Source organism: Phoca vitulina, unplaced genomic scaffold (genome assembly GCF_004348235.1).
Source record: "Phoca vitulina isolate PV1807 unplaced genomic scaffold, GSC_HSeal_1.0 scaffold2, whole genome shotgun sequence".
Taxonomy (NCBI): Eukaryota; Metazoa; Chordata; class Mammalia; order Carnivora; family Phocidae; genus Phoca; species Phoca vitulina.
Window position 1 is genome coordinate 80,906,936 of NW_022589705.1, and position 20,223 is coordinate 80,927,158.

Consider the following 20,223-nt stretch of genomic DNA (forward strand, 5'->3'; position numbering starts at 1 on the left):
AGGTAAAGGTGATCATGTCTAAAATCCAATCTGATAAAGAAATCCCTCTTCACTATCCTGGTAGGTAGGCTTTCAGTCTCACCTCTTGAAGCAACTCACTCCTTTGTTATAAACTCTGATGGTTAGAAAAACCTACTAATTTCATTTATGATAACTTACCATAAGAAAATGCAAAATACAAGAAACACAAAAGTTCTATACCCAAGCATATTCATCACAGATTTTGTTTTTATTTTATTTTTTTTATCTTAAGTAGGCTCCACGCCCAACCTGGGGCTCAAGCTCAGGACCCTGAGATCAAGAGTTGCATGTTCTACTAACCAGGTACCCCCATCACAGATTTTGTAAAAACAAAAAAATTAAAAGGACCAAAATTTCCGATGACAGAGGGATGGTTAAACAATGTATAGCCATTTGATATTAAGCAGTATTAGAAATGTTACTTATAGGGGCTCCTGGGTGGCTCAGTCATTAAGCATCTGCCTTCGGCTCAGATCATGATCCCGGGGTCCTGGAATTGAGCCCAGCACAGGGCTCCCTGCTCAGCGGGAGGCCTGCTTCTTCCTCTCCCACTCCCCCTGCTTGTGTTCCCTCTCACTGTCTGTCTCTGTCAAATAAATAAAAATTTAAAAAATCTTTAAAAAATGCTACTTATAAAGGAAAAATGCTTACATCACACCAAATGTTTATATGATAACATGATGCTTTTTCAATAAATACTATTATCAAAGCTATGTTTAAAAAAGGAAATATAAACGGGGTGCCTGGGTGGCTCAGTCAGTTAAGCGTCTGCCTTTGGCTCCAGGTCATGATCCCAGGATCTAGCCTCGCATTGGGCTCCCTGCTCGGCGGGGAGCCTGCTTCTCCCTCTCCACCTCTTGTGTTCTCTCGAATTCTCTCTCTCTCACACAAATAATATAAATAAAAACAAAATCTTTAAAAAATAAATAAAAAAGGGGGGTGCCTGGTTGGCTCAGTTGGTTGAGCATCTGCCTTCAGCTCAGGTCATGATCCCTGGGTCCTGGGATCAAGCCCCGCATCAGGCTCCTTGCTCAGCGGGGAACCTGCTTCTCCCTCTCCCTCTGCCCCCCACTCCGCACTCCTGTTATCTCAAATAAATATTTAAAAAAATAAAATAAATAAAAAAGGAAATATAATAATAGCCATCTTTGAATAGTAGCGTGACTGATTTTTTTCCTTCTGTTTGTGATACTTGCAATTCTTTTCTACAAAAGCACATTAATATTGCATTAAGAAAAAAAAGAAATGCTAGAGGAAAAAAAAACCACTAGGCTTTCAAAGAAAGTTCTGCCCCCTGTTATTTCCAACTTTTGGTCCTGATTCCACCACTGAAGCCACACAGGAAGTTTAGTCTTTCTTCCCCATTATGGACCTTTGTGCTGTGACGATGGCTTCCAGGGCCCACCAAGCCTCTCTGCCAACCCTCCCAAGCCAGCAGGATTCCCAAGACTTCTGGATCTCCCGGCCCTGGTTTTCCATCAGCTGCCCTCCTACAGATTCCTAGCACACCCTCCTGAAATCATATTCGCTCCACCTGATCTGTAAGCAGACTCCTTTTCCTTTGGCATTTACTCACAAAAGAAACTCTATATAAACACTATGTTATTGCAAATTTTTTTCTTTAGCGTTAGGCACACAGTAGGACAATAAAAATCTTGCCACCTGATTAGATGTTCCCATTCAGCCCGAGTTCTTTGGGGCTTATGCCTCCATGATCTATTTTGGGACCATAAGCTCTTAAAAGGGCAAGAGCCTTCCCCACAATGTGGAAGACATCCAGCATTGCATCTTAGCATTACCAGGGAGATATGAAAGTCACTGGCACTATTTAGGATCACAAAACCTGTGAACATGAAGAACACCTAGGGATGCCAACTGGGAACAACTATGGTTTCATGATAACTTTCCCAGGGGTCTCGGGCCACCAAATTAAAAATGTGAATTTGGACAAATTGGCATGAAGTAACACTGGCCTGCAATTATGTTTATGTCCCTGGTTTGTGATATAATGGTCAACCCCCCCCCAAAAAAAACCCAACAGTAATTTCCCCCACAATCACCAAGAATATAAGGTGAGATTTATCATAACAGAAAGAACACCAAAGTCAGTGAGTACATCTGGTAATAAGTAAGCTATGTGGCCTTAGTCAAGTCTCGATCTCTCCACATAGGCTCTCATTCCTGTGTCTCATAGGCACAGGAACAACTAGAACAAACACTGAAGGGCCATATATGCTTCACCAGAAAAAGGCCCATATGCTTCACCCCCAACACCCTTTTTCTTGGAAGACTACTAAAAAGGTCAAATGAAATAATGTAGGTGCAACGTTTTTTCTTTAATTTTATTTTTAAAAGAATATAAATACTATGATCAACTAATCTTCGACAGAGCAGGAAAGAATATCCAATGGAAAAAAGACAGTCTTTTCAACAAATGGTGTTGGGAAAGTTGCCATATGCAGAAGAATGAAACTGGACCATTTCCTTACACCATACACAAAAATAGACTTAAAACAGATGAAAGACCTAAATGTGAGACAGGAATCCATCAAAATCCTAGAGGAGAACACAACCAGCAACCTCTGTGACCTCGGCCGCAGCTAGACACGTCTTCACAGGGCAAGGGAAACAAAGGCAAAAATGAACTATTGGGACTTCATCAAGATAAAAAGTTTTGCACAGCAAAGGAAACAGGCAACAAAACCCAAAGACAACCGACAGAATGGGAGAAGATATTTGCAAATGACTTATCAGAGAAAGGGCTAGTATCCAAAATCTATAAAGAACTTATCAAACTCAGGCGCCTGGGTGGCTCAGTTGTTAAGCATCTTAATTGGGATCTGGAATCAAAAAAATCAGAGGACCACAGAGTGTCCATGCTGGCAGCAAGGTGTGGCTATAGTGGCCAGTAAAGCCCAGTCAGCTGGTGGAAGTGGTGTAAGCTGTATAAGCGGCAGCAGTGACCTCATGGTTTGGTTCTGTGAATGATTTTGGCTGAGAGTCCTGGCTGCTACCCAACTTCCCTTGTTCTAGCCCATTCTTCAAGCCTGGCTTTGTGGCTTTCCCTGATATTTTGTGAGTTTCCCTAATAACCTTTCAAAAATCAGCCAGAGTTGGTTTCTGTTGCTTACAGCTACAAAACCTGATACAGAGGAACCCGCTCAGATGACACTCAAGCTGAAATACGAATGACAAGAAGTCACAAAGAACTTGGGGAGGGAGCTTCTGAGGAGCGAGAACAACCACTGTTAAGGGTGCAGGGGAAGACTAGTTCAAAAGGTTGTATGGTGGATGTTACTACTATCATCATCTTACAGAAGTGGAAACAGAGTCATGGACATGAAACAATTTTTACAATGTCACACAGGTAATAAGTGAAGCTGGGGCAGGGACTCAAACCCAGAGCTGTATATATACTCTTAACCACTTTGTATGTGTGTAAATTACTAGGGTACGTAATATCCTAGAGTAATGATCAGTATGACAATCCACCATAAGAGTCAACTAAATTGTTACTACTCATTCATTAATTTTCTTAAAGCATTAACTGGGTTTGTACCAAGTACCAGGCACTGTGCTAGACATGGAGGAATACTGACTGGGATGAAAGACACAGCATCTAAGAAAGCAGAGAATCAAAAATCAAAGGCAAGGGACTTTAGCTAAGATAGGTGTGTGCTTAGAAAAACTAAAAGGAACAAAAGAAGGAAAAAGCAGAGAAAGTAGACCAAAACCAAAACCAAAACCAAAAACCCACCCTCACTACAAGTCAGGTAAATGGTAAAATGGGAAGTGGGATTTAAAACAGTATCAGAATGGAGGCAGAGGTTTAAAAATCAAAATGTCAAATTTAATACAACTACTGCTCAGTATTTTGGTGAACACTTCTGTTCCCATCCTGAGAAGAAATGGTAGCACACCAGCAGATAGTTCGTTCTGGAGCACAGCCCACCTTCACCCCCCTTTCAGGCAACATGGATTCAGTGCCTTCCACAAACTTTTTTAGGCAGGCAAGCATAACTGGAAAGCCTTCTAAGTAGAGATTATTTAACAGGTTCACATTAGGAGGGAAATAACCCCAAATCTATAAGGGGCATAATTTAGCTTCATACTTTGATTCCAAAGTTTCTCAAACACAAATAATCAAATCAATAAAGGAATAGTTATTTGAATATGACAAGATTTAATCACAGTCAAATTTTAAAAGCATTATTTTAAGGAGTGTTTTGGAATAGTCAATTCTATAGAACAAAGAGAACTCACAGATACAGAATGACATGATGGAGACATTTGGAATTGAAGAAAGGAAGTCATATATTTATGATTAAACACCAGAAAAGACTGTAGCAAGGGAATTTCTATCTCTGGTGCAGTATGCAAATTATATGTGCAGTTCTGCTGAGATGCAAAAGACTGAAATAAGTGAGTTCAAGAATCCATAAGATAACATTTTCAATGCCTATTATGCCAGCACCACACTAGACTTTGAAAATACAGCAAAGAACAAGCCAAACACAGACCCTTCTCTTCAAGAGCAAACAACATAGTTGTCATGAATTGAGTATCAATGGCACCAAGGCTATTGTGACCATAACACCGTAGATGGACTGGAAAAGGCTAATTTAACCAAATGACCAAAATTAACAGCGAGGACAGTAAATTCAGAAGGAATAGGAATAATAAATTAAATCTTATTTATACTCATTTATCATACATCTTAGAAGAAAGCACAAAAATGACAGTGGGGGACACAAACTAAACATATGGCAGGAGAGCAGGAAAGGAGACATGGAAATCACCAGCAAAAAACCAGGACTGTAACAGACCACAAGCAACTTTTTTTTTTTTTTAAGATTTTATTTATTTATTTGACAGAGAGATAGGGATAGCAGGAACACAAGCAGGAGGAGTGGGAGAGGGAGAAGCAGGCTTCCCGCCAAGCAGGGAGCCCGATGCGGGGCTCGATCCCAGGACCCTGGGATCATGACCTGAGCTGAAGGCAGACGCTTAACGACTGAGCCACCCAGGCGCCCCCACAAGCAACTTTTAATGTGTATTCTTCATTCTAAGGATAACACAGTGAACTGAATATACCCTTATGTTCGCCCTTAAAGCTCTAATGACACTGAGGGCTAATTTGCAGAACATGAAAGCTCAATAAAAAATCTCTCTAGCTAAAGTACAAAGGTTTAGGAATGGCATCTGCTGTCACTGAGGATACTGCAAGCCTACTCTAGTTGACACTCAATAAAAGGAGGGAGAAGGAAGCCAGTTTCTGGGAGTTGGGAATATGAAAAATACAAAAATGCCTAAGGCACAGGGGAAAACATATGACATAATGTTATAAAGAAAATATGAGCTGCCATGCATAGGATACTCCTCCCAAAATGTATTCTATACTCCTAGAGCCTAAAATGCCTAGCATGTCGCCACTTAACCCTATCCCTTCCACAAACTCCACAAACTTTTAACTGAGGCTACTGGGAAACTTTTCCATAGGCAGATCTCTGTATTACAAAGGAAGTTAATAAGAAAATTCAATTAACAGCTCAATTTGGAGGAATTAATCTACTTCATAATGCAAAGGGTACCAGTAATATAATAGCCTGAGGTTAACAAGCCTTAGAACAAAGCACACCTGGCAAAGATTACTCACCTGGAACCAAAGATTGAATGGTACTATCCAAATAAACACGAGGAACCACCCATTTCAGGTGTGCCATAGTCCTTATTTGGGTTCTGGTTAATGTAGCAGAAAGGGAAGCAGACTTAAAATACTGAGGCACTTGGGCCTGAAGTCTAGGCCCCTCATTGTACCAATTAGTACCTACTTAGGCAAGTTACTCAACCTTTCTGAGTTTCAATTTCCTCATGTGTAATATGGGGATGCTCATCTACTTCAATTGGCTGTTGTGAGGAATAAATGGTAAAATATATATGAAGGTACAAAATAGTACCTGGATTACAGTGGATGCTCAACAGACGTTATTAGCCAAATCTGAACTCTAGTAAGACTTGAGAGCTCCTGATTATGCTCAGTGGCATGGTTACAACATTTCTCCCTTACTTCCTTCCCTACCAGAGCAACAAAGCTGACACTGGGGATTCCATTGTAGGGTGGTGAGGCACAGAGAGTGGGATGACGTTCTCACTTCTGCTGGCTTAGAATTGCAAGATCAGGAGGAAAAAGGTGACTTTGTTAAAAACAAAGGAACTCCATACAACAGGGTGTATGAGAAGGGTTATACAGGATTATTCACAATAGCTAAAAGGTGGAAACCCAAATGCCCATCAACTGATGAATGGACTAACAAAATGTGGTATATCTATACAATGGAATATTATCTGGCTGTAATAAGCAGTGATGTGCTGATACGTGTCACAACATGGATGAATCTTGGAAGACATTATGCTGAGTGAGAGAAGGCCACATGTCGTATACAGGTTTCTCCTGCTATCCAAAAGTAAAGCGTTCCTATGAAACCTATCCTAAGCTGCAATGACATAAAGTGAAGAAGCAATTACCGTTAGTTTATATGGAAAAATTTTTGAGCTTTCCCAGACCCCAAAAATAACCTCTCTTAGGCTTTTCTGATACCATCTTGCTAACGGATGACCAAAATAAACGGAGATAAAGCACAGAGGCTCACAGACACAGTTCAAAGCTATGGTGGCTTGAGCTGAGTGTAGTTCCCAGGGGAGAAGCTGGGAGGTGCCACGCTCGCTGCTCAGGGTGTACACTGCCTCTCTAATGGGCTCACTGCAAAACAAATGCTGACCATGATATCTGATTTTCACCCTTTTCATAAAAGCAAAAATCCTCTTCGGATTTCCCTTGGTAGCAAAAAAAGGTGCTGATGTAGGTCTTTCGTAAAAGTGAAATGGCATAATGTGAACTTTCAAGAATCAAGGGATGCCTATGATTCCACTTACATGCAATGCCCAGAATAGGCAAATCTATAGGAATAGAAAGATTTGTGGTTCCTTGGGGCTGGACGGATGGGGTATAGAGTAGTGATAGCTAAAGGATATGTGTTTCCCTTTTTTTTTTAATTGAAGTGAAACTCACATAACATAAAATTAACTATTTTAAAGTGTACAATTCAGTGGTATTTAGTACACTCACAATGTTATGCAACCACCACCTCTAGGTAATTCCAAAACATTTCCATTGCACCAAAAGAAAACCTCATACTTATTAAGTAATCAGTCCCTCTTCCTTCCTCCCCCCGCCGCCCCCCCCCCCCGGTATCTGGCAACCACCAATTAACTTTCTGCATCTATGAATTTACCTATTCTAGATTTTTCATATAAATAAAATCCTACAATATGTGGCCTTTTGTGACTGGCTTCTTTCACTTAGCATGATATTTTGAGGTCCACCCATGTAGCACGTATCAGTACTTCGTTCCTTTCTATGACTGAATACCATTCCATTGCACTGCTATATCACATAGTGTTTATCCATTCAATGGTTGGCTGTTGTGAATAGTGCTGCTATGAACATTCGTATACAAGTATCTATTTGACCACCTGTTTTCAATTCTTTTGTGTATATACCTTGGAGTGGAACTGCTGAGTCATATGGTAATTCTATGTTTAACTTTTTGAGGAATTGCCAAACTGTTTTCCATAGCGGCTGCACCATTTTACAATTTCAGCAGCAATGTACAATATTCCAATTTCTTCACATCCTTACTAATACTTGTTTTTTTAAAAAAATTTATTTATAGCTATCCTAGTGGGTATGAAGTGATATTTCATTGTGGTTTGATGTTTATTTTTGAGGTGATGAAGATGTCCTAAAATTGACTAGTGATTGTTGCACATGTCTGTGAGAGTATTAAAAACCACTGAATTGTATACTTTAAAAGGGTGAACTGTATGGTATGTGAATTATATCCCAATGAAGTTATTATATATATATTTTTTAAGATTTTTATTTATTTGATAGAGAGAGACACAGTGAGAGAGGGAACACAAGCAGGGGGAGTGGGAGAGGGAGAAGCAGGCTTCCTGCGGAGCAGGGAGCCCGATGTGGGACTCGATCCCAGGACCCAGGGATCATGACCTGAGCCGAAGGCAGACGCTTAACGACTGAGCCACCCAGGTGCCCCGAAGTTATTATATTTTTTAAAAGGAACTACTGATACAGGTAACAATATGGATGAATCTCACAGATTCTGAGCAAAAGCAGCCAGACATAAAAAGGTACATACTTGGGGGCGCCTGGGTGGCTCAGTTGGTTGAGTGTCTGACTCTTGATTTCGGCTCAGGTTGTGATCTCAGGGTCGTGAGACCGCCTCATGTCAGGCTCTGTGCTCAGAGTGTGGAGTCAGCATGTCCCTCACCCTCTGCTCCTCCCTGGCTCACGTTCTCTCTTTCTCTAATAAGTAAAATCTTTTTTTTTTTTTTAAGATTTTATTTATTTGACGGAGAGAGACACAGCGAGATCTTAAAAAAAAAGTACATACTGTATGATTCCATTTACACTGGACTCTTGAACAACACACGTTTGAACTGTGGGTCCACTTATACATGGATTCTTTTCAATAAATACAGTATAGTACTGTAAATGTATTTTCTCTTCCTTATGATTTTAATAAGTTTCCTTTTCTCTAGCTTACTTTATTATAAGAATACAGTTTATAATACTTAAAATATGTGTCAATTGTTATCAGTAAGGCTTCTGGTCAACAGTAGGCTATTAGTAGCTAAGTTTTTGGGGAGTCAAAAGTTATATGCGAATTTCTGACTGCATGGGGGGGCAGGGCTGGTGCCCCTAACCCCCACATTGTTCAAGAGTCAAATGTATATGAAGTTCTAGAATAGGCAAAAATGCAGTAAAAAAAAAAAAAAAAAAAGTGTTGCCTGGGTGGAGATTGACAAGTAAAGGACACCTGAGAACTTTCTAGAGTGATAGAAAGGTTCTATATAGTGACGGGAGTATGGTTACATGGGTATTGGGGATATGGGTTACATGAGTATACCCATTTGTCAAAACTGCACAATCAAGATTAATGAATTTTAGGGCACCTGGGTGGCTCAGTCATTAAGCGTCTGCCTTCGGCTCAGGTCATGATCCCAGGGTCCTGGGATCGAGTCCCACATCGGGCTCCCTGCTCGGCAGGAAGCCTGCTTCTCCCTCTCCCACTCCCCCTGCTTGTGTTCCTGCTCTCGCTATCTCTCTCTGTCAAATAAATAAATATTTTAAAAAAAGATTAATGAATTTTAGGGGCGCCTGGGTGGCTCAGTCGGTTGAGCGACTGCCTTCGGCTCAGGTCATGATCCTGGAGTCCCTGGATCGAGTCCCGCATCGGGCTCCCGGCTCGGCGGGGAGCCTGCTTCTCCCTCTGACCCTCCCCCCTCTCATGCTGTTTCTCTCTCGCTCGCTCTCTAATAAATAAATAAATAAAATCTTTAAAAAAAAAAAAAAAAAAAAAGATTAATGAATTTTAATATTTGTAAATTTTACTTAAAAAATAGAATGGAGGTGGAAAGCACAGGAGGTATAGATAGATAAAATAAGAATGGCAGAATGTTGAGTTACTGAAATAGGATGACAGATATATGGGGGTTCAATATTCTGTTTACTTCGTATGTATTTGGAATTCTCTCTAATAAACTCCTTAAAAAAAAAAAAAAGATTTATTTATTTATTTTAGAGAGAGAGAGAGAGTGCACGAACAGGAGGGGCAGAAGAAGAGAGAATCTCAAGCAGACTCTGCACTGAGTGTGGAGCCTGATGCAGGGCTTGATCTCATGACCCTGAGGTCATGACTTGAGCCAAAACCAAGACTCAGATGCTTAACCAACTGTGCCACTTAGGTGCCCCTCTAATAAAGTCCTTTTAAAAATTCGGGGCGCCTGGGTGGCTCAGTTGTTAAGCATCTGCCTTCAGCTTGGGTCATGGTCCTGGGGTCCTGGGATCGAGCCCCGCATTGGGCTCCTGCTCAGTGGGAAGCCTGCTTTTCCCTCTGCCTCTCCCTCTGCTTGTGTTCCCTTTCTCGCTGTGTCTCTCTCTGTCAAATAAATAAATAAAATTTAAAAAAATTAAAAATAAAAAAATAAAAATCTTTCTTTCCTATTACAGTCATTCAAAACATGGAAGACTGATTAATGAAATAGAAAACCATTAATCATATATAGTTAAAAAAATCAGGTTTAAGACATATCTATGGCCATCTTAGCCTTGGGGGGAAAAAGAGACAAACCAAAAAGTGTACATATCTACAATGTTATAACAAGAAGGATATGAATCGGGGGTCGCTTGGCTGGCTCAGTTAAGCCGCTGCCTTCCACTCAGGTCATGATCCCAGGGTCCTGGGATCGAGTCCCACATCGGACTCTGCTCAGCAGGGAGCCTGCTTCTCCCTCTGTCTGCCATTCCCCCTGCTGGTGCTCTGACAAATAAATATAATCTTTAAACAAAGAAAGGGGACGCCTGGGTGGCTCAGTCGGTTAAGCGTCTGCCTCTGCTCAGGTCCTGATGCCAGGGTCCTGGGATCGAGTCCCGCATCGGGCTCCTTGCTCAGCGGGGAGCCTGCTTCTCCCTCTGCCTCTGCCCCCCCCCCCACCCCGCTTGTGTGCTCGCTCTCTCAAATAAATAAAATCTTTTAAAAAAAATAAACAAAGAAAGAAAGAAAGGATATGCATCAGGGCGCCTGGGTGGCTCAGTCAGTTAAGCTTCTGACTTCCGCTCAGGTCATGATCCCAGCCAGGGTCCTGGGATTGAGCCCCACCTGCATGCAGGGAGCCTGCTTCTCCCTCTCCCTCTGCCCCTCCCCCTGCTTGTACTTTCTCTCTCAAATAAATAAAATCTTAAAAAAAAAAAAAGGATATGCATCAAAAATGTGTCAGTGGTCTTCTCTCTGGTAAGATAACAGGTGATATATATATATTTTTTCCTGTTCCTCTGTACTTTCCACGTATTCTATTGTGAACATTTATTGTTTTTATAATAATATAGAAATAGCCATTAGGAACCTGCTTTGAACTGAAAGAAACCTGAGTCTGAATCTGGCTCTACTATACACTAGGTTGTGTGATCTTGGGTAAAATTATTTACCTTTAAGTTCCTAGGTTTTTTGTTTTTTACCTGCCATGTAGGTATATGTAATAATTTCTACCCCATAGGGTTATTGGGAACATTAATGAGACAATGCATTATAAAAACACTTAGCAAATACCTGGCATGTGGTAAGTGCTCAAGAAATACTGGCTATTTTTTATGAAGATAGTAATAGCACCTACCTCAGAATTGTTGTGCAGATTATATGCGATAACTGGCACACTGTAAATACTTAATCAATGTGAGTGACAATATTATTTGCAACAAGAAAAAACTGTTTAAGAAAAGCCTCCTCTCAGCGGGATGCCTGGGTGGCTGAGTCAATTAAGTGTCTGACTCGACTTTGGCTCAGGTCATGATCTCAGGGTCGTGAGATCAAGCCCCACGTGGGGTTCCATGCTGAGCATGGAGCCTGCTTAAGATTCTCTCTACCTCTCCCTCTGTCCCTCCCTGCCCCTCTCTCCCCCTTGAAAGAAAGAAAGAAAGAAAGGTCTCTTCTCAAAAGGTTAAACACAGAGTTGCCATACGAAATTTCACTCCTAGGTATAACCCAAGAAAAATGAAAAACGTAAGTCTACATAAAAACTCATAAATGAATGTTCATAGCCCCAAGTAGAAACAACCCAAATGTCCACCGATGGATAAATGTCCATAAATGGGTAAGTAAAATGTGATATATCCATATAATGGAATATTAACCAGCTATAAAAAGGAATGAAGCACTGATTCATGCTACAACAGGGATGAAACTTGAAAACATTGTTATTTGAAAGAAGTCACAAAAGGCCACATATTATATGAATCCATTTATATGAAACGTCAAGAACAGCAAAAGCTACAGAGACAGAAAGCAGACTAATGGTTGCTTGGAATTGAGGAAGAAGATGGGAGTGATTGGGGTGGTGGTGATAGCTAAAGGGTATGGGTTTCTTTGGGGCATGATGAAAATATTCTGGAATTAGATAGTGGTGATGGTTGCACAACTTTCTAGATATATTAAAAAAGGCAGAATTGTATGCATTAAAAGGGTAAACGTTATGGCATATGAATTATATCTCAATTTTAAAGAAGAAAAGTCCCCAAACCCTTTTCTTCTTTCCTCTGCCTCAAAATCAGAACTTAGGAAAATTTAGTTCTCACCCTTTCCTTCGTCTGTCTCCTGCCTTGAACTATAATTATTTTTGTGGCTTCTCTTTTCTTTAAAAGACTAAAAGCATTCTGAGGGCCAGCTCTTCATCTGATTCATCTACTGACCCTCCTAGGTCTCCAATACAGGCTTAGCAGGTGCCAAGAAGTACGTGCTGAATGAATGACAGCATGACTATCTTGCATACATACAGTGCTTTATACCTATCAGAGTGCTTTCATTCACACCTTTAACTCGAACTTTACAACAATCCTGTGAGGAAGCTAGAAATTATCATCCCTTTTAACAAGGGAGAACTGAAGCACAGTGCTATGTGGTACTGAGGAATAAGGACTGGTCCAGGATCTAGGGTCTTGTGCTCCAGGCGAGCCTCTGCCTCTAACTAGCTGAAAGACCCTATATGAGGCATTTCACTCTCTCAGACTATTTCCCCAGCTGTAAAATGAGAGGTAGACTTTGAGATGAGTTACAAAACCTCTTCCAATGCTGCTATCCCATGATTCTAAGGACACACCGCTAGGAGAAGTAGAGTGGAGATGGAACCCCAATCATCTGTATTCTTTTTCCTCTGAACATTATGCCTCTCCCCAGCAGGAGTGACCACTGGCCCTCTTTCAACATTCTGAATTACGCAAAAGATGTATGCAAGTTTCCTTTCACTCTATTTGCAGTGGTTTACCTACTGGAGCAATCCTATAGAAGAGAAAACTTCCAAAGCATAAAGGTCATTGGAAGTAGCATAGTAAAATAGAGTTGGGCGCTGGAGTCTGACAGACCTAAGGTTCAAATCCCAGTTCTGCCACCTATTTTCTGTGTGACTGCATTTCTAAACCTCAGCTTCCTAATCTGCAAAACAAGGACGATAATGCCTACTTTCACAGAGTGAAGAGCCACACATGTAAAATGCCTGATACCAAGCCTGGTAAAAAATACTTGGTGAACATTCAAAGCATTTCCTAAGTGTTACCTGACAGATTCCTTATAAACCTATGAGGCAGGTACTATTATTATCCTCACTTTACAGATGAAGGATCTGAGGTGCAGAGAAGTTAATTTGCCTCAAGTTACAGTTATTAAATGGAGAGTCAAACTAGATAGTTTAATTCTAAGACCCAGGTCACTAGCCACTAAAAAACTGTTACTATCTTTAATCAGATCATGTGCAAGCAGTCTTACCTAAAAGAAGCTCTTAGCATTCCTTAAAATTAAGCTAAGGAATCAAAATCACCTTGACTCTGCCAGTCTCAAACATAAATTTCCTGAGCGTATTTTGGGGTCATGGACTAAGCTGGCACAAGGACAGCATCTGGGAAAGGTTTGGTTGGTAGGATAGGCCCATCAACAAAACATCTTTGGAAAAGTTCTTTGCCATCTTCGAGGCTCCTGGCTCAAATGATTCCATAGGGGGTTGACTAAAGCTTTCTCTGTGGAAGTCTATCCTAAGAAATGCTTCACTTTGTGGGAAAACCTGGATGAAAACTCACCTCAATGGCTTCTCTACATGAATGGGTTCTGTATTGCCATTCATGCTTTGTGAAAAATTTTTCTTGATGTTTTCAGAACGCTGCTTTTCAGTGATTACAGCTAATTTATCTGCTTTCTCCTAGGGCCACAATTACCTAAAGGTAGTGAAAGGGAACAGAAAGAGGAAAAGGAGCATACTTTGATAATGCTGTCCTCTCTCACTGTATTTATGAGCATCTGCAGTCTTGGATTTTGCCTTTAACTTGCAGCTTTCCAAATTCTGCCACAATTCAAAGTATGTCTCATAGGGAAGCCTTTGAAGTTTCACCCTCCCCTCCAACTTTCCTCCTAGCAGAGAGGTTAAGGAAAACTAAGTCAATCAGTGTGGAAATGCTTCCTTTCCAATTCAATTGCAGCTGTGTTACATCCAGATGTCTGACTCAAGAAGGAACCAGGTAAGCTACCGGCACCCAAATACTCAGGTCTCAACTGATGAAACTCCAAGACCAGAAATGCCTGACTCTCATTCTAAGAAAGGCTCTCTAAAGGTACATGGAGAGGCAGTTTTGTGCTTTCTGAAAATAAAATCTGGGGGTTATGAACAAGGATAAAATTTTGCCACCGTCCCAAGAGCCCCTGAATAGCTACCTGGGTAACGTCTGATCCTGCTCTGCCCAACTCTCCAAGAAAATGGGGTTAATACCTCCCCAGATGGCTACAGGGAGGATTAAGGGTTATTATTCTTGGCATCCAGCTCTATCACAGCTCTAGCAATTGTGACCTTGTTCATTCTAAAATAAGACATTAAATATAAAAATGCAAACAATGATCCCTGAATCTGACTCTATAATAGGGTGAGGACTTTTTTTCCACAAGGCCTCTGACACTGCCTCCTATACTCCAACCTATTGGCTGAACCCTCCTCTTATTCAGGCCTCAAGTTTGTAAGGTATTAGTCACTAATGCCACAAAGCCCTTCAAGGAGTCGGCAGCTATTACAAATAGTACAAAGAATGAACCCCAGAATTATCAGGGTGTGTCAGGCCTGAATTCACCCTAAAGAAACAAAGCAGTACCCCTTTACCCCAAACCTGGGCTCTCAAGGGCAATCAGTGAGGTCTAGTGAGAAGTGTATATTACATCATGTAGTACTCATAAACCCACTGTAAGGAAGGTACTATCAAAAACGTCATTTCACACATGAGGAAATATAGTTTAGAGAGGACACATAATTTACCCTACGTTACACAGCTAAGAAGGTACAGACAAAGGTTCAAATATCAGTCCTACTACTAGCTGTGTAAACTACAGGTTAGTTGTTTTTTGTTTGTTTTTTTTTTAACTTTCTGGAGCCTCAGTTTCCTCATTTGTAAAGTGGGGATAATGAGGGATGCCTGGGTGGCTCAGCTGGCTAAGTGTCTGCCTTTGGCTCAGGTCATGATCCCAGGGTCCTGGAATCAAGTCCCACATTGGGCTCCTTGCTCAGTGGGGAGCCTGCTTCTCCCTCTGCCTACTGCCCCCCCTGCTTGTGCTCTCTCTCTGACAAATAAATAAGTACATACATAAAGTGGGGATAATGATAATTCCTACCTCATAGGGATCTAAGGATTAAATGAAATATTGTAGGAAAAGTGTCTAACAAGTGCCTGGCACACAGCAAATATGCAATATGGGTTAGTTTTTTCATAGATCAATACGACAGGAGTTTGACATCATTTCCATATAATAATAGGGTTTAAAATACTGAAAGACTACTTAGTCCAATTACCTACATTAAGTATGAACTCCTCTACCAAATCCTTGATAAGAAGTGGCAAAGCCTCTGCTTGAATACACTCATTCCCTCACAAGGTGGCCCATTTTGCTTTTAGAAAGCCAAATTCTCAAAAACAAAAACAAAAAAAAAAGAAAGAAAGCCAAATTCTCTCCTACCAAGCCAACGTCTCCCGTCTTGGAATTTCCATCCCTTGATCCTAGTGCTGCTTTCCAGAATCACAGAGAGAAAGTCCAGTTCCCTTTCTACACGACAGTTCTTCAAGTACTTGAAGGCAGGTATCGTGTTCCCCCAGGCTCTTAGCTTTGGTCCTTTCAACTCTTCATGTATCACAGCCCCAAAGGAGACAGGCCCTGGTTGGAATTCTAAACCTTTCCCATATTTGCAGTGTGACCTTAAGCAAGTTATTTAACCTCTCTGTACTCGTATCTTCATATGTATAATAGGGAAAATGATTTTTGCCTCACAGAGCAGTTATGAGTGCTAAATTAGATAAAGTAAAATACTAGCTAGTACACAGCCCAATAGATACCAGGCCCTCAATAAATGTCAGTCACTTTTTAGAATGTATTCTAATTAGTAAATATCTCTCAAAGTTAGCCAAAGTTAGTTTCTGATGGAACTTGCCAAGGGTTGTGCTTTTGAAGCCAAGGAGTTATGTGAGTCTCTCTGCAATGGCAGCCCAAAGATGAAGTGGAATCCAGAAAGGTAAGGATGAAAGAAGAAAGGAATCAGGATCATTCAATCAGTGACCCAAAAGAAAGGTAAGTATCACCATATTACATGTTGTTTATGATTCCTTCTTTGAGACCCAGGACTGCACATGTGGGCCACATTCCCTAATTCAAAAAGGAGAGAAGAAAATATTTAGAAAATAATTTAAAAATTATTGAAGTCATAGTTCTGGGTCTTTGCAGCAGTTGGCCCCTCAAAGTCCAAAGATACTTAGCAGAGGGCTTTAAGATTTTCAGTTGTATCCTTCCAGGTCCTGAAGTCTAGGTATGTGAAAAAACCCTAATATGATGTCCCATGAGTCACTACTGAGTTCCTTCCAGCTAGAAAATTTGTCAGCTGCATGACAACTCTAAAATCCCTAAGTGGCAAATCGCCAATGTTAATACCATCACCATAATCATTACACGTATTCTCTTTCATTAACTGCAAGGGAAGGAGTCTCAGGTAGAAATATGAATTGTTGTTCTATTATTCTTCAGAGTTGACCCAAAGCACTGCTTCTACAAATTGACAGGTGGCTTGAACATAAGTGCCCCCAAATAGGTCAAAATACCCCAGTATTAAAGCAGCAGGAACACAAACTATGGCAGAAAAGGTTTTTCCATCTGCCAATGAAACACAACAACCTGCAATGAAGATCCATTGTTAAGTCTCAAGAGTCAGCCCAAACGAGCCTTTCTAGTTACTCCCTGGTCTGTGCTAGAGGATCCAGTTATTATACTCAGCAGACAAGTTTCAATTCCATCCAGAAATAGCCTTAAGTGGTTCCTTCATTTAGTGAAGACACTAGCCACTCAGGAGGGACTGGAAGGTACAGAAAAGCTTCGTTCAGACCACTAGGCATACCTGTGCCCTAGGCAGAGATTTCATAGTGTCTTTGAGTCTGGTGGTGTCTGAATAGTTTCTTCTCAAAACTGTTTAAGGCTTTGTTAAAAGGGAACGCTTAACTGCCACTTTACCCTGATCATCTACCCCATCCTTGGGAAGAATGGGGAAGTTATAGACACCCTATCAGGTTTCTAAACTCAAACTTAAGAGGAAAACTTTAAAGTTGCTCTACCACTACCTCAGGAAGTTTTTTTTTAAAGTCACAGAAGAAAAGGACTTTGAGGAAAATAGTCAAATTAGGCAGTTAGACTTTAGTCATTAAGTCCTGATACCTCTTTTCTAGAGACCCTGGTGGTACACCTACAGAGGAGAGTCAGAGGTCACTAAGCAAATTCAATCTGGCTGGCAAGGGGGCGTCCCACTGCAGCTTTCAGTGACAAGAATTGGATCCTGCTGGTTCACAGTCTCTCTTCTATTCGACACTTCCTATTTCCCGTTGAAGTGGGTCCTGAATAGCCCGTTCCCAAGTAAAGGCCCTCTGTAAGGGCGTTACAGTCGCATGGTGGAAACACCTTAGCAGAGTTGAGCTTGGTGCCAGGATGGGCCACTGAAGGCATCTGCGGCTGCAAGAAGCCTGGCCACGGAGGGACGGACACACACACACGCACACACACACACTCTCTCTCTCTCACAGAGAAAGAGAGCGGGAGAGCGAGCGAGAGAGAGAGCGCGAGAGCGAGAGCGAGCGAGACAGAGCGAGAGCAGGAGAGCAGGAAACTAAGAGAGCAGGTCAGGTCAACGTAGCCCTCCCGGCATTTCCACCTGCCCCCTTCTTCCTGAGACCGGCGCCAGATCAGATGTCAAACAAAAACTCCGCAAAAAAGTCCCGTGATGGGACGACTTCCACCTCTCCCTCGGCAAAGCCTCCCTGGACTCCCAGAGCCTCCCCCACCACCCAGGTCCCGGCCAGCCCTCCATCCCCACCCCGCCCCCGGCCCACTCTGCCCTTCGCCCCAGCGAGGCCTGCCCCCTCTCGGGACACCTCGGAGCCCCGAGGCTGGCGGCCTCAGGCCCCCCGGGCCGGCAGGGCTGCGGCTGGCCCAGAGCGGGCGGCCCGTGTGCCGGGACTGCGGGAACCGGTTCTCGCTTCGGCGCCCGGCGAGGGCAGGGGGCGGTGGCTACCAGTACCTGTCAGGCCTCTTCCCAGGACCAGCGGCGGCGCAACTTCAGGAGCCCATGTCCGTCCGGGGGGCCCGGCCCCTCTCCCGGGAGGGGGGGGCGCGGATCCCGGGGAGGGGGCTGGGGGGCCCGGGCAGCTCTAGCCCCTTCCCATGCTCCCCGCCCGGCGCCTGGCCGGGGCCGGACAGCGCCTCCGCCCGCCCCTGCGCACCGCCTCACACCCGCGCTCACACACACTCACACTCCCTCGCGCGCTCTCACACACGCACTCCCCTCCCTCCTCCTCCTCTGTTTATCTCCTCCAGCTGTCTGGGGACCCAGGAGAAGCCCAGCACCGCGCCTGCGCCACGCAGTCTCCGCCCCCGCCCCGCGCCTCACAGCCGGCGGCTACGCTACGGAGAGAGCGTCCGGCGGTTTCCAGAATGGCTAGCCGGGCCCCTCCCCCGCCCCGCGCGCCCGGTCAACGTCTGCTGCCGGCGGTGCCTACTAACCTGCTAGTGGGGGAGCCCCGCACCGCCGCAACCAATCCGCTCCTGCGCTCGTCGGACCCGCAGCCAGTGGGCAGGCGGGAAAGCCGGGCTAAGCCCCGGGGCATCCTGGGAATCGTAGTTTTTCCCCGTGGAAGAGCTCCTGCCCAGCGGGCTCACCCCGCCCAGTTGCCATTAGTTACCCTGACGCACCTCCCACCCCACATCCAAGGAAAATGCTCCCTCACGTTGCTTCTGGGGCACCCCTAACACTCACCCATTGCCCCTCAGAGCCCGACACAAGTCTCCTAAGAGCCTCACCAAGACTTCCTCAGATCCCCTGAATTGGGAGACTTAGGCTGGGGCCCCAATGCCCCCTTCCCATCCCCTAGGGCCGAGCTTCGTCTTACTCTTTCCTGCCCTGGGGTTGTTGCTGAGTGGCACATTCCTCACTCTTGCTCCTGGGCCTGAAGAGGATAAAAGGTAATCAGTCCTACAACCGAATGGCTTGGAGGGGAGCCAATCACACACTATGGAAACCCTCAGGCTGACCGAAAGAGAGAGAGAGACACGAGGTCCTTCTGAGATTAATTGGTGGAGACTGACACCACTGATCCCCCCTTCTAAGGAAGCTGCAGTTCCAGCCTAGTGGAGTGCCAAGTCTGACTGAGGAGACACCGTCCTCTCTAAGGAAGTTCCCAAGGTGACAAGGGAGGCATCATGCCTAACTTGGGAAGGCAGAGACCAGGCCCCACCCATGGGGCGCCTCAGGTCCGAAAAAGAAATTGTCATCATCTTCTGAGAATGGAAACTTGTCACTCACCCATAGGGTGGGTGTCATTTGTCAGATGATAATAATTCGCTTTTATTATTTACTATGTCACCACTGTATTGAGTACAATTTCTTAGATACTCTTACTATCTGTGTTTCACGGAAAAGAAAGCTGAGGCACAAAGAGATTAAAAGCAACTTGCCCCGGGTCACATAGCTGACAAGGAACCAAACTGGGATTCAAACCTAGATCTGCATTACTACTACAGAGTCTGAGCTTTTGGACACTGCCTGTCCCTCCCGTGAGAACCAGGCGGCGCCTACATACATGTCTAGCATCCATAGTGCTTGTTCCATGTTTGTCACTCCATGAGTTGCTTTTTTCCTGCTTCTGCTCACATCAAGTGTATAAATTAGTCTGTGAGCTCCCAAAGGGTGATTTCTTCCCATTTGGAGGAGTTAGAACCTACTTGTGAATTCAGCTTTGTGAAATGCTTTTCTCCTATAAATGTGGGTCATTCTTCCTGATCTCTCCCCCACAGATGTTCACTGAATATAAAATATCATAAACATTGGGACTAGAAGAAAGCTGAGATTATCTATCCATAGCTCTCCAAGCTCAGGCTGAAACCCTGGCTAGGGTCACTGGTTCAATTAAATTGAAAAATAACTGACATGGGGCACCTGGATGGTTCAGTCTGTTAAGCATCTGCCCAGCGTCCTGGGAATCGAGCCCCGCGTCAAGCTCCCGGCTGAGCAGGGAGC

General features: G+C 43.3%; 1 protein-coding gene across 2 annotated transcripts in view; it reads right to left on the minus strand.

Annotated features, from left to right (window-relative positions):
- Nucleotides 1–18,581, minus strand: part of WDTC1 (WD and tetratricopeptide repeats 1) — a 65,408-nt gene extending 46,827 nt beyond the window's left edge. Inside the window, exon 1 of one of the 2 annotated variants that reach the window (XM_032390390.1) lies at nt 18,229–18,581. The gene's annotated coding sequence lies outside the window, so the exon portion shown is untranslated. The remainder of the gene's footprint in view (nt 1–18,228) is intronic. The other variant, XM_032390397.1, reaches the window with a different exon arrangement.
- Between the last annotated feature and the right edge of the window lie 1,642 nt (nt 18,582–20,223).